Source organism: Triticum aestivum, chromosome 3B, assembly GCF_018294505.1.
Source record: "Triticum aestivum cultivar Chinese Spring chromosome 3B, IWGSC CS RefSeq v2.1, whole genome shotgun sequence".
NCBI lineage: Eukaryota > Viridiplantae > Streptophyta > Magnoliopsida > Poales > Poaceae > Triticum > Triticum aestivum.
In genome coordinates this window covers 176,133,566-176,148,955 of record NC_057801.1, presented here as the reverse complement: position 1 = coordinate 176,148,955, position 15,390 = coordinate 176,133,566, and the positions used below count along the sequence as shown (strand labels likewise).

At 49.1% G+C, this 15,390-nt stretch overlaps 1 long non-coding RNA gene across 1 annotated transcript; it reads right to left on the bottom strand.

The window, feature by feature from the left end:
- Window positions 1–288: 288 nt before the first annotated feature.
- LOC123069236 (uncharacterized) lies at window positions 289–2,093 on the bottom strand. Its single transcript, XR_006432383.1, has 2 exons — window positions 781–2,093; window positions 289–588 (listed from the first exon to the last, which is right to left on the bottom strand). It is a non-coding gene; the product is annotated as an uncharacterized lncRNA (long non-coding RNA).
- Between the last annotated feature and the right edge of the window lie 13,297 nt (window positions 2,094–15,390).

Here is a 15,390-nt window from a genome sequence, read left to right as displayed (position 1 = left end):
GATTAATTAAGGTCCCAAGACAAACCAAAATAAAAATTAAACAACTTATGTTCTGAGTTGAAATATATCCTATTACATCTTACAGGCTGTAAAATCTATTTTAAGCTTCAGTTATTTCAACAAGATCCGTAGAAATTTTTAGCACTGGTTGATATTTTTAAGGTCAAAAGTTGGGATGTTTTACATGTACGGTAACCCAAGCACAGAGAGTAAAATCATATACACGCGAACTGTTTAATATATCCTCAAGGAATGCACGATCGACCATGTACGCAAGCTCAGTGGTCAGAGCGGTTCAAATGCTACTATAGGTAGCTTTAAATCCAGGCAAATGTGAGATACATCCAGGCAAATGTAAGGGATACATACGCGCTTAAGCGAGCATGCCACTAAAATAAAATATATAAGAGCGCGTTAGGAGCAAGCCACTGAAATAAAATATGTTTTGCACCACATCTGTGCATAAGGTCAGAAACAGGCACTTCTGTAGCTACGTAGATCGAAAGCCACACTGGCTAGATAGCATGCAAGCAATAATAAGCAGACTTGAAAATGATTTGAGATAGAAGTAACTTCTCTTCTGAGGAACTGCAAAATGAAAAGTAAGTTGTATGTGTTAAATATGAGGTGCCCACTGCGCAGACCACTTATTAAGTTAAATCAGAAAATTGCCATCCACTTATTAAGTTAAATCAGAAAATTGCCATTCTTTCATGATGTTTTTTTTATATTAGGCCGCCTTGTTAGTATGAAATACAAAATACAGCTCATATGGCATACCTCTCAACTCATGCATGCTTTAAAAGTTTGAAGGCCGTCAATGCAGCAGTACAGAACAGCCTTCTGGATTGATAACTACTTGTTAATTGCGGAACTCTTCCCAGCAAACCAAGATTTTTAGTTGGAACTGAAGAGGATCTTTCGGCTGCTGATTTATTCCAAATTTCCTGAGTCTCTCTCATGCTTTTTAGTTCTATCAAGGGACTAAAGGGAGATGCCTTTGCTTCCAACTTGGTTGATGATAGCACTGATTTCCAGCATGGGATGAAGCTTCTCCTTGCATGTTCGAGCATCCATCCTCTAGGTTGTTTCTTCCTGGCAGCCTGTATCATGGATCAATAAAGTTGATGCTAAATACACCCAACACAAAAAATATGACCCACTGAGATCTTACATATTACATTTGGATTACCCTGGAATATGTGATGTTTTCAGATATTTCTTTTTAGAGTATATCACTTATCTAGCATGGCAAGCAGCTGAACAAGTAAGCTGCATTCAAGGGACATGTAAAGTGATTGGGACATATGCCATTGATATCTCTATCTCTACTATTACTGGTCATCTGTAAGTGCTTTTACGAGAGATTGTTATGTACTCCCTCCGTAAAGAAATACTTATCATCGAAAAAATTAAAATAGTGATCTAAACGCTCTTATATTTCTTTACAGAGGGAGTAATAAGAAAAATACTAGAACATTAAAATTAAAGCTAAAGAACATATGTTATGATAAATTCATCTTGAAATTTTCAAGAAGAGATCCCTATTTTCTCATGAGAACTCATGGAAGATTACTTGTTCTTCGCATCAAATCACAACAGTGCAACATTTTTTTCTTTATGAGGAATGTTTTAGACACAACCATTGTTTCTTCAAAAACAAATGTCATCGGCACTGAACATTTTAAATATTTTAATTCAAAATGGAAATATCAAAAGAATAAACTTGATGTAACAACTATTCACTTTTTCATTTTCCCTCTGTCACCTTAAGTCGGAATTTCTCCTCATTTCTCTTTCATGATTGTTTCCTAGACCGAAAACAAAACAAAAAATGTAAATTTGCTTTTTCAGGGGTTGTTTGAACATTTCTCCCCCTTATCAATGATCAATGGCGCGGTGCTGTAGCCTGTAGTTGTGGGGGCACGACTCCACCAACCAGGGTTTAAATCCCGGTGCTCACATTTATACACTAGTCTCCTAGTCTTTCTATAAAAAACAGTAATCAATATTGTCATGTACTACTACTTAAAAAAAAGGAAGAAATCATTCCAAACATACGTTCAAGTATTCAACAGTGCACTGTGATGTTAGGTGCTGCATTATTTATGAAAGAAAGTCTGCTAGTAGAGCGGACTGATACAAATAGTGCGGTAAGCAAGGGATTTGGACTAAGTAAACATGTCCCCCTTCAGGGGTGAGCTGCGGACTTGGTGTATATAATTGAATTTTAATGCTCGTAATTGAGACCACCTGAATGTTCGTTGCAGCCTTCTTTCGTCCCTGACTGTTGCATCATGAGTTCGGCAGGTTCATCGCCGGACAGGGCCTCTGGTTAACGGAGTCCTGTGTACACAAAAGAAGGAATAAAAATTAAAAAAAGGGGGGCACACTTGCGAGCCCCTTGTGTGGTCGAGCCGCACTCTGGGTCCGTTGCGATCATGCCCCCTCCCCTGTGCCCATGGTATCTCCAAAGCGTAATGATGTACGCGGAGTGTTATTCTTGCGATCATGTGCGGGCGAGGGTTGGGGCCGCATTGCTACGCGTGCTCTGATCGTGCTAGGTGGTCTTGGTTGGCATTGCTCTGGGCGCGTTTTGTTGTCTCCGGCCTTTTAGCGGCTGGACTCGAGAATTGCCTTAAAAGGCTGCTCTGTACTTCTGCCGCGAGAGCCGCTGTATGTTCCTCCGTTCGGAGGGAGCGTTCCGTATTCCCATTGACCGTGATGACTCCGCGAGGGCCTGGCATCTTGAGCTTTAGGTATGCATAATGCGGCACCGCATTGAATTTTGCAAACGCGGTTCGTCCGAGCAGAGCGTGATAGCCGCTGCGAAACGGGACTATGTCGAAGATTAACTCTTCGCTCCGGAAGTTATCCGGGTATCCGAAGACCACTTCCAGTGTGACTGGGCCTGTACAGCTGGCTTCCACTCCTGGTATGACACCTTTAAAGGTTGTCTTTGTAGGTTTAATCCTTGAGGGGTCTATGCCCATTTTGATAAAGCAGGTTCAGGCTACTGCCGCCGTCCATCAGGACTCTCGTGAGGTGAAATCCATCGACGATTGGGTCTAAAACCAATGCAGCGAATCCGCCATGGCGTATGCTGGTCGGATGGTCTCTTCGATCGAAAGTGATCGGGCAAGAGGACCATGGATTGAACTTCGGGGCGACTGGCTCCATCGTGTAGACGTCCCTTAGTGCGCGTTTCCTCTCCCTCTTGGGTATGTGGGTCGCGTATATCATAATCACCGTCCGCACTTGTGGGGGAAAACCCTTTTGTCCTCTATTGTTCGGCGGTCGGGTCTCTTCCTCGTCGTTGCTGTTTATCCCCTTGTCATTTTTTCGGCAATTAACTTGCCGGCCTGCTTGAACACCCAACAATCTCTATTAGTGTGGTTAGCTGGCTTTTCAGAGGTGCCATGTATCCGGCATAAGCGGTCGAGTATTCGGTCCAGATTGGACGGACCCGGAGTGGTTCTTTTAAATGGCTTCTTCCGTTGACCGGGTTTAGAGCCTCGGAACCCGGCGTTGACTGCTGTATCCTCCTTATCGTCGCCGTTAATGCGGCGTTTGTTTTTGTTTCGACGTGACCTGCCGTTGTTGTCCTTAGTATTCGGACTGCCAGAATTTTTACGGAGATTGTTGCTGCGAGCTAGCCAGCTGTCCTCTCCCGCGCAAAAGCAGGTCATTAACGATGTGAGGGCTGCCATGGATTTCGGCTTTTCCTGCCCCAGGTGCCGGGCTAGCCATTCGTCCCGGATGTTACGTTTGAAGGCTGCAAGGGCCTCTGCATTTGGACAATCGACGATTTGGTTTTTCTTTGTCAAGAACCATGTCCAGAATTGTCTGGCCGATTCGTCTGGCTGCTGAATGATGTGGCTTAGGTCATCGGAGTCTGGTGGTCGCACATACATGCCTTGGAAGTTATCAAGGAATGCGGCCTCCAGGTCTTCCCAACACCCAATTGACTCTGCGGGCAGGCTGTTAAGCCAATGCCAAGCTGGTCCTTTAAGCTTGAGTGGGAGGTACTTGATGGCGTGGAGATCGTCGCCGCGGGCCATATGAATGTGGAGAAGATAATCTTCTATCCAAACCGCGGGGTCTGTTGTGCCATCGTAGGATTCAATGTTTACGGGTTTAAACCCTTCGGGGATTTGATGATCCATTACTTCATCAGTGAAGCATAGCGGGTGTGCGGCGCCTCTGTATTGAGCAATATCGCGACGCAGCTCGAGAGAGCGCTGTCTGCTGTGTTCGGCCCGGCCGGGGTTATTATATCCGGCGTGACGGTATTCGTCGTGGGTCGTGGGGCGCCCACGTGATCCGTAGATGGATCTGGATTGCCTTGCTTTGTCCTCCAATATATCTCGCAAGTCCGGCGCGTTCCCTCTAGGCTTCGTACTTTTGGAGCGATGCCGGGGTACGGTCTTGGCTGGGGCCCTGGATGCCTCTCTGTCACGACCACGGGGTGGTCGATCAGCCATATCGTGCGCTGGTGATGGAGGTATGTATGCTTCCTCCTTTAATCGGGGGAGCAGCTTGCGTCTTGGGTAACTTTTGGAGAGGCGTTTGAGTTTATACTCTTCGGCCGCGAGGACCTCGGTCCATCGATCGGCCAGCAGGTCCTGATCAGCTTGAAGCTGTTGCTGCTTTTTCTTTAGGCTGTTTGCTGTGGCGATAAGCCTGCGCTTGAAGCACTCTTGTTCGACGGGATCCTCAGGTACGACGAATTTATCATCGTTGAGGCTTGCTTCGTCTTCGGAGGGAGGCATATAGTTATGATCCTCAACCTCTTCGTCTGCCGCCCTCTCGTGAGGGCTTGCTTCTGCATCCTCCTGTGCTGAGTCTTGCTGGAGGGGATTGTCTTCGGCACTCTCTGGAGTATTATTATCTCCTGTGCCGGAATCTCCATTCTTGCTGTGGCGGGATTTAGAGCGGCGCCGCTGAAGCCGGCGTTTGGGCTGCTTCTTTAAAGAGTCTGCCTCCGCTGCTTCTTCGCCGTCCCTGTCTTTTGGGGTGTCCACCATGTATATGTCATATGACGAGGTGGTCTTCCAGTGCCCTGTAGGCGCTAGTTCCAGTTCGTCTCCGGCATCGTCGTCCATAGCGTCGATGTCTTCGGAGTCGTAGTCTAGCATGTCGGTTAGATCGTCGACAGTAGCTACAAAGTGGGTGGTGGGTGGGCTCTGAATTTCTTCGGCGTCCGTACCCCAATCATCCTGGCCATAGTCCGGCCAGGACTCTCCTGATAACGAGAGATGCTTTAGTGAATTCAGGATATCGCCAAAGGGCGAGTATTGGAAGATGTTCGTGGCGGTGAATTCCATAACCGGCGCCCAATCCAAATCGATTGGTAGGGGCGCGGGAGGTTCGGAGTCCGGCAAGGAGTCCGGCACCTCGGAATCACAAGTTTCGCGGGGGACAAGATTGATGTTCGTCTCCATCGCCGTGGAAGTTGAAGCCCTCGAGGCGGTGTCTATCCACCGATCCTCTATCCGGGCGATCGGCTCCGGACTAATGGCCGGAGCGGATTCATGTGCGGCCACCAAGGCACTGTTCGGCGGCAGAGCTAGATCGTGCCCATCGCAACAGTGCGGCGCGCTAGGCAGTGGCTCGGGTCCGTCGAAGATCAAGTTTCCGCGGACATCGGCCATGAAGTTTAGGCTTCCGAATCTGACCTGACGGCCAGGGGCGTAGCTTTCGATCTGCTCCAGATGGCCAAGCGAATTAGCCCGCAGTGCGAAGCCGCCGAATACGAAGGTCTGTCCGGGGAGAAAAGTCTCACCCTGGACAGCGTTGTTGGTTGAAGACGCCATCCAGCCTATCGATGACGACACAGAGGAAATCTCAATGAAAGCACCAATGTCGGTGTCAAAACTGGCGGATCTCGGGTAGGGGGTCCCGAACTGTGCGTCTAGGCAGATGGTAACAGGAGACAAGGGACGCGATGTTTTACCCAGGTTCGGGCCCTCTCGATGGAGGTAAAACCCTACGTCCTGCTTGATTAATATTGATGATATGGGTAGTACAAGAGTGGATCTACCACGAGATCAAGGAGGCTAAACCCTAGAAGCTAGCCTATGGTATGATTGTTGTAATGTATGTTGTCCTACGGACTAAAGCCCTCCGGTTTATATAGACACCAGAGGAGGCTAGGGTTACACAGAGTCGGTGACAATGGTAGGAGATCTACATATCCGTATCCCCAAGCTTGCCTTCCAGGCCAAGGAAAGTCCCATCCGGACACGGGACGGAGTCTTCAATCTTGTATCTTCGTAGTCTTGGAGTCCGGCGGACGATGATAGTCCGGCTGTCCGGACACCCCCTAGTCCAGGACTCCCTCACATATGAACAAAGTTTTCAGCGCACAGGATAACACAATGCGAGCCTACTAAAATATTACATCTTTGGAGCACTCACCCGCAATCATGCGGGCACCCTTCAGGACACTCTTATAATACATTTCGGGCGTGCGATACTCCTTGCCCGTCGGTGGCGCGCCCGTCACAAGCTTCTCAGCGTCCATCCTGCCCCAGTGCACCTTTGCACGGGCAAGGGCCCGACGGGCACCTTCAATGCAGGCGGAGTGCTTGACGACTTCAACCCAGGGACACGCATCCACTAGCCGCCGCACTAGGCCGAAGTAGCTCCCAGGCATGGCCTCCTTGGGCCACAGCCGAACTATGAGGCCCTTCATGGCTTGTTCGGCCACCTTGTGGAGCTCGACCAGCTGCTTCAGCTGGTCGCTAAGGGGCACCGGATCTCCGGCCTCAGCATACTGAGACCAGAAGACCTTCTCCGTCGAGCTCCCCTCCTCGGCCCGGTAGAAAGCGGCAGCATCGGACACGCTGCGCCCCAGATCTGCGAACGCTCCTGGAGAGCTCCGAATTCGGGTAAGTAATAGGTAATTCACATTCACATGCTTGCTTTGCATGAAAAATGCCTTACCCGCCGCTATCTTCTTCAACGCCTCGATTTCCTGGAGGGCCTTGTGGGCTTCGGCCTTAGCGGCTTTGGCACTCTCAAGAGCCGATGCAAACTCGGACTCTCGAGTCTTTGAGTCGCGCTTGCCTGGAGCTCTTGATGTACATCTGCCACCCGCGCCTCCCACTTCTCTCGCTCGGCTCGCTTCACGACTGCATTGCGTTCGGCCGCGGACACCGCCTCCTTCAGGGTTGCCACCTCATTCGTGGCCCCTGGAGTACCCACGTTATCCTTGTTATTTCTCTTGCAACCAAATCCTTTTCTGTAAGGTACAACTTTAATACGGTGTTACTCACCTTCCTTGTCCCCGAGCTGCTTCTTGGCATGGCCGAGCTTGCTCTCGGACCGCTCGAGGCTCTGCTTCAAAGCATCGACCTCCGCAGTCAGTGCGGCAGAGGTCAGCAGCGCAGCCTGCAATCCCATATAGACATATTTTTTAGACTCCTGCGTATATCTTTTTAGATCCTCAGTCCGGCTTTTCTTTCCGAACACCGAACCGAGCATCAGGGGCTACTGTCTATGCGGTATTATATTACACATCTTAAAATTCTTACCTCAAAGCCTGTTAGAAGGCTGCTGCAGGCCTCGGTCAGCCCGCTCTTGGCGAGCTGAACCTTCTGAATCACCGCACTCATGACAGTGCGGTGTTCTTCGATGGAAGCGCCGTTGAGCGCCTCCAGCAAGTTATCCGGCGCCTCCAGTTGGACGGAGGCCGCCGGTGTCATAATCTTGCCCTTCTTACGAAGGGGCCGCCTGCCGGACTCCGGAACCACTACAGGTTCCGGTGCGGAGTCCGGTGCAAAGTCCGAGAGGTTGCCCTGTGGCACCTCTGGGGCCTCCTCCTCCTGGTGGGTCCCTTCCCGGGATCCCACCTCGGCGTCGTCAGCGTCACAGGGGGTGGAGGCGGTCGGAAGAGAATCCATATCCGACGTGCCCAAGGACCCGCTCGACGAAGCGGGAAGATCGTCCTTGGGCGGACTACAGGGTTGTATGCGGCATTAGAAAGACACCATGTGACAAAAAAGAAAATTATAAATCATCTAGGAGTCTGGATACTTACGATCTCGCCAGGGGCTTGGCCCTTGAGGGCCACTCCTCGTTGCCGTCGTCGACGTTGGCGGAATAGTCCGGGGGAAGGGTCCTTCCCTTCTTGGACCCTTCGGCCTCCCTCGTTGGGGAGGCCTTCCTCTTCTTCTCTCCCCCCGCTGGGGGAGAGGCCTCCTTCTTCTCCTCCTCGTCCTCGTGGGAGGAGTCCGCCTTGGAGTCATCGGACGATGAGTCCGATACCACCTGACGCCGGGAACTCCTTCGGGTTCTCGTGGCCTTCTTCTTGGCCTTCTTGTCCGGCACTACGTAAAGTGCCGGGACCAGCAGCCCTGTCAAACGGGCGTCCGCTGGGTCTTCTGGAAGGGGAGCCGGACACTTAACCTGTCCGGATGTCTTCTGCCAGGCATGTTAAAGGTATTTGAGTTTAGATCCCGCATAGTGTCAAACTATGAAAAGCAAGTGTCCCATAAAGGATGACATAGCTTACCTCGCCAGCCGGACGCTGCGTGCTGAATCCGCGATCTTTGATAGCGGATGCGGGAGGTTCGGCGCCCTTGAACAGCACCCTCCAGGACGCTTCGTACGTAGTGTCGAAGAGCTCGCTTAAGGTCTGGTGCTGTGCCGGATCAAACTCCCACAAATTGAAGTCCCATTGCTGGCAGGGGAGAATCCGGCGGACGAGCATGACCTGGATCATGTTGACAAGCTTGAGCTTCTTGTTCACCAGGGTCTGGAGACAGGACTGGAGTCCGGTCAGCTCTTCCGAACTACCCCATAGCAAGCCCTTCTCTTTCCAGGAGGTGAGCTGCATGGGGATGCCAGATCTGAATTCGGGGGCCGCTGCCCATTTAGGGTCACGCGGCTCGGTGATGTAGAACCACCCCGATTGCCACCCTTTGATGGATTCCACGAAGGCACCCTCGAGCCAAGTGACGTTAGGCATTTTGCCCACCATGGTGCCTCCGCACTCCGCTTGGCTGCCCTTCACAACCTTCGGCTTGACATTGAAGGTCTTTAGCCACAAGCCAAAGTGGGGCTGGATGCAGAGGAAGGCCTCACACACGACGATAAACGCTGAAATATTGAGGATAAAATTTGGGGCCAGGTTGTGGAAATCCAGGCCGTAGTAGAACATGAGCCCCCGGACAAAGGGGTAGAGTGGAAAGCCCTGTCCGCGGAGGAAATGGGGAAGGAATACTACCCTCTCATGGGGCCCGGGGGTGGGGATGAGCTGCCCCTCGTTGGGGAGCCGGTGCGCGATGTCGCTGGACAAATATCCGGCGTCGCGCAGCTTCTTGACATGGTTGGAGAAGGTCGAGGTGAGATGTGCAGACTTGGGCGTTGGAGCTCGAGTGCACGGAGATGGATAAGCAAAGGAGGAAGAAGGCGTAGGTAAAAAGGGTGGATCCTTATCCCCTTATATATGGGCGGATGAAACTATGCGTCCCTACTGGCCTGGTAAAACTCGCTTATCTCCCAAGCGCCGCAATCAATGGCGGGGTTGGGTTACCCACATCCGTATTGATGAGGATCCCAGAATAAGGGGAACACGATCTCTGCTTCGACAAGACGTGCCAAGGAAACCGCTTCGCTAAACGCGCTGAGGTGGTATAATAAAAACGATTCGAGTAAAGGCTTGGTTGTGGTGTGACGTCACGCCACAAGATACGTCAGTAGATTGAACTTGTGTAAATATTATTCTTTCTACGGTAGTATGTGGAATTTATTTTTATAGAGCCGGACACTATCCTGGTGTTCACAATCTTCTATGAATTATTCGGAGGAGGAACCCGCCTTGCAATGCCGAAGACAATGTGCGCGCCGGACTCGTCGTCATTGAAGCCTGGTTCAGGGGCTACTGCGGGAGTCGTGGACTAGGGGGTGTCCGGATAGCCGAACTATCATCATCGGCCGGACTCCAAGACTATGAAGATACAAGATTCAAGACTTCGTCCTGTGTCCGGATGGGACTTTCCTTGGCATGGAAGCAAGCTTGGCGATCCGGATATGTAGATATCCTACCATTGTAACCGACTCTGTGTAACCCTAGCCCTCATAGGTGTCTATATAAACCGGAGGGTTTTAGTCCGTAGGACAACAACAACAACAATCATACCATAGGCTAGCTTCTAGGGTTTAGCCTCCTTGATCTCATGGTAGATCCACTCTTGTACTACCCATATCATCAATATCAATCAAGAAGGAGTAGGGTTTTACCTCCATCGAGAGGGCCCGAACCTGGGTAAAAACATCGTGTCCCTTGTCTCCTGTTACCATCCGCCTAGACGCACAGTTCGGGACCCCCTACCTGAGATCCGGCGGTTTTGACACCGACAATAGTGTTTTGTATCTTTTACTTAAATAAAAATTTCTATTATAGCCTTTACCATACTTATCTTGCAAGTCTACATGCTGCTGTTTGAAAATAGAAATTTGCACGCTAGTGCATGAATTCTTGAGAAAAGTCAGAATGTGATAAAATGTTGAAAGTTTTTGCACAATAAGCTATGATGAATTTTCTAAAGTGTGGTAAATTTTCAGAATTTTTGGAGTTAAAGAAGTATGAATATTCTTGCATCCTTTACAGACTGTCATGTTTTGGCAACTTGCTGTTATGTTTGCATTGTTTGCATATATTTCCTTGTTTAATGATTCTATTTGAGGATAGGAGTATTAAATATGCAGAGGAATTTAGTATGCAATGTTAAATAATAATTCTAGTGGTTTGCTATAGTAGAAAATGATAAGATTATTGCATTGATTTATACTAACTTATTTCACGAGTTCTTGTTGAGTTTTGTGTGGACGAAGTTTTTAAGAATTAGGGAAATCATGATATAGAAGGAATGAAGAAGACACAAGAGCTCAAGCTTGGGGATGCCCAAGGCATCCCAAGATAATATTTCAAGAAGTCTCAAGCATCTAAGCTTGGGGATGCCCCGATAGGCATCCCACCTTTCTTCATCAACAATTATCGGTTAGCCTCGGTTGAGCCTAAGTTTTTACTTCTTCACATGATGTGTGCTATTCTTGGAATGCCATTTTGTTTTGTTTTGCTTGTTGTTTTAATAAAATACCTATATCTGAAATTTTTAAATGGGAGAGAGTCCTCACATAGCTACCCATTTACTTAACTACTTGTTTGATCTTCACTTATATCTTTTTGGAGTAGTTTGTCGAACACTCTCGTGCTTCACTTATATTATTTTCAGAGTTGATACTAGTGATGACAATTGGTAGAAGCTATGAAATTGATCCTAATATGTCAAGAAGGATGTAATAAAAACTTTCATATAGATCGGCGGATATGATAAGTTTGATTCCTTGTAATAGTTTTGCGATATGGAGATAATAATATGTGACTCATGTTGGTGAGTAATTGTGCTTTAGTAGGAATATTGGTGTTAAGGTTTGTGATTCCCTATGCAAGCGCATAAAGTCAATAGTTATGCAATGAAGTTATATCCTGCTTGTGGTGCATTATTTGATGTTAATTATGTTTAATGCTCATTTATGATCGTTATCGTTTCTTGGTTGGTTGCTTCTCAATCTATTTGCTAGCCTTCATTTGTACTAAGAGGGAATACTGCTTGTGCATCCAAACTCCTTAAACCAAGTTGTGCCAAATGAGTCCACCATACCCACCTATATGTGGTATTTCCATGCCGTTCCAAGTAAATTTGTATGTGCCAACTCTAATTTTCAAAATGGATTTCCATTTTGTGTGCCGTACCACTCATGAAGCGGCAGGGGTGGCCAACATTTTCCATGCTAGATGTGTTATTCTAAAGACGAGTGCTTATTCACTTGTCATTGCATGAGAGTGTGGAAGGTAATAGGGATGCCTAGACCCGAAATAAAAAAAATATTTTTGTTGCCAATAATAAATTCCTTGGAAAGTGTTGGTATGGAAGGCACCCGTGTATACGGCTACCCATGGACTGTGAAAGAATGGTGGAAAAGGAATACACTTTATTTTATGTTTGGTTACTGCCTATGATGTATCTAGCATGGAAAGTATTGGGAATTCTCAGTTATTTTTGTTGACAGAAAAAGCATGCCTCTCAAAACAATTCTATCTCCCAATTTAAGCTTTGAGCTGTGGCACATCTACAAATCTCTGCTCCCCTCTGCGAAGGGCATATCTATTTCCTTTATGCAATTTTTATTTTTATTGAGTCTTCATCTTCTCTTATAAAGCACCAACTAGGGAACACTATTGTCATACTTGCGCATTGGGCATAGTTAATATTCGAGTGTGTTTCATGAATGGATCAATGATTGAGCATAATGGGCTAGGGACTGAAAGACATGGTTGCTTGTTGATATGCTTGAGTATTGATGTCCTCATGTCAAATTATAGACTATTGCTTTGAATCATGCAAGTCCAAATGTCCATGCTGTTGGGGAACGTAGTAATTTCAAAAAAAAAATCCTACGCACACGCAAGATCATGGTGATGCATAGCAACGAGAGGGGAGAGTGTGTCCACGTACCCTCGTAGACCGAAAGCGGAAGCGTTATGACAACGCGGTTGATGTAGTCGTACGTCTTCATGATCCGACCGATCCAAGTACCGAACGCACGACACCTCCGAGTTCAGCACACGTTCAACTCGATGACGTCCCACGAACTCCGATCCAGCAGAGCTTTGCGGGAGAGTTCCGTCATCACGACGGCATGATGATGGTGTTGATGATGCTACCGACGCAGGGCTTCGCCTAAGCACTGCTACAATATTACCGAGGTGGAATATGGTGGAGGGGGGCAGCACACACGGCTAAGAGATCAATGATCAATTGTTGTGTCTAGAGGTGCCCCCTGCCCCCGTATATAAAGGGGTAGAGGAGGGGGGAGGGCCGGCCTCTATGGCGCGCCTTGGAGGAGTCCTACTCCCACTGGGAGTAGGATTCCCCCTTCCAAGTAGTAGGAGTAGGAGTCAAGGAAAGGGAAGAGAGAAGAGAAGGAAGGAGGGGGCGCAGCCCCCCACGGCCTCGTGCCATCATGCACTACAAGAAAAATACACTTCCGTGATGATACGTGTTTGTCACAGTAGGTCACGTTTTCTGTCATGCATGTACATCCATGACAAATTTATGACAGAATCAAGATAGTCATACCTGTGCTGTCGTAGAAGTGTTCCATGACATTACCAAAATTATCATCACGGAAGTGTCCACTTCCATGATGATAAATCGCGCGTCATAGAAGTGCTTTCGTCAAGGGTGACCCACACGTGGCATCCACCGTAACGGGACGCCGTTAACCGCCGTTAACCTATCGGGTCCATTTTTTTGGATCCGATAACCCGCTAACAGCCACGACCAATGCCGATTTTCCACGTGTAAAATTCTCATTGGCTGACGGATCCACGCGTCAGCTCCGCGTTGGCACAGGTGTCACTCATCCAACGGTCGAGATGGGCCTATGATATGTTGACACGTGGACCGGCCCAAAAGTGGCCCACAAAGTTTAAATGGGCCGGCCCAACCAAAGGCCCATAAGATTTAGCGGACCATAATGGGCCGGCCCAGCTAAAGGCCCACAAAATTTAGCGGACCATAATGGGCCGGCCCAGCTAAAGGCCCACATGATTTTCCAGACCATAATGGGTCGGCCCAGCTAAAGGCCCACAAGATTTTGCGGACCACAATGGGCCGGCCTAGTTAAAGGCACACAAGATTCTGCAGACCATAATGGGTCAGCCCAGCTAAAGGCCCAACATTCTCTATCAAATCAGCCCGTCAACGGCCTGTCCTAAACTTGTCATCAACGCGGCCCATGGTCACTTCTGGCCCATTAACAGTACGCTAAGTAATTGGGCCGAATTACGGCCCGGTGTATTTTCGGCCTGTTAAAGGTCCGGCTTCATTTGGGCCCATTTACAGGCCATCAAAACTTTCGGCACATAAACGATCGTGAAGGATTTGGGTCATATTCGGCCATGTCTGACATTCGGCCTGTTAGAGGCCCACTATAGATTTGGGCCACTTTCAGCCCGTTGTCATTTTCGGCCTGTTAACGCCGGACGAAAACCATGGGCCATATGTGGCCCAATGTCATATCGGGCCCATTATCGGCCCATATAAAAATGACGATAATCTAGCCCGACCGAAGTTCCGGCCTGTTAAAGGCCCGTGTATTAGGTCGGCGCATTTACGGCATGTCCGAATTTCGGCCTGTCAAAGATCCGCATCATAAATGGGCCACCATTTCGGCCTGCTAAGACCAGTGGGTTATTTGGCACAATCAGGGCCCAATCTCACTTTCGGTGTATTAAAGGCCCATGTTTTTTATGGGCTCGAGATATTTACACCTGTATGTTGGGGAACGTTGCAGAAAATTAAATTTTTTCCTACGGTTTCACCAAGATCCATCTATGAGTTCATCTAAGCAACAAGTGATAGGAGTGCATCTACATACCCTTGTAGATCGCGAGCGGAAGCGTTCAAGAAAACGGGATGATGGAGTCGTACTCGCCGTGATCCAAATCACCGATGACCAAGTGCTGAACGGACAGCACCTCCATGTTCAACACACGTACGGAGCGGATGATGTCTCCTCCTTCTTGATCCAGCAAGGGGGAAGGAGAGGTTGAGGAAGAAGGCTCCAGCAGCAGCACGACAGCGTGGTGGTGGTGGAGATGCAGTACTCCGGCAGGGCTTCGCCAAGCAACTTCGGGAGGAGGAAGAGGTGTAGCAGGGGGAGGGAGGCGCCAAGACTCAGGGTCGCGGCTGCCCTCCCTCCCCCCTCCTTTATACAGGCCCCCAGGAGGGGCGCTGGCCCTGGAGATGGGAATCTCCCAAGGGGCGGCGGCCAGGGGGGTGGAGTGCCCCCCAAGGCAAGTGGTGCGCCCCCCACCCTAGGGTTTCCAACCCTAGGCGCAGGGGGGCCAAGGGGGGGCGCACCAGCCCACTAGGGGCTGGTTCCCCTCCCACTTCAGCCCACGGGGCCCTCCGGGATAGGTGGCCCTACCCGGTGGACCCCCGGGACCCTTCCGGTGGTCCCTGTACAATACCGGGTGACCCCGAAACTTTCCCGATGGCCGAAACAGCACTTCCTATATATAAATCTTCACCTCCGAACTATTCCGGAACTCCTCGTGACGTCCGGAATCTCATCCGGGACTCCTAACAACATTCGGTAATCACATACAAGTCTTCTTAATAACCCTAGCGTCACCGAACCTTAAGTGTGTAGACCCTACGGGTTCGGGAATCATGCAGACATGACCGAGACAACTCTCCGGCCAATAACCAACAGCGGCATCTGGATACCCATGTTGGCTCCCACATGTTCCATGATGATTTCATTGGATGAACCATGATGTCGAGGATTCAATGTAACCCGTATACAATT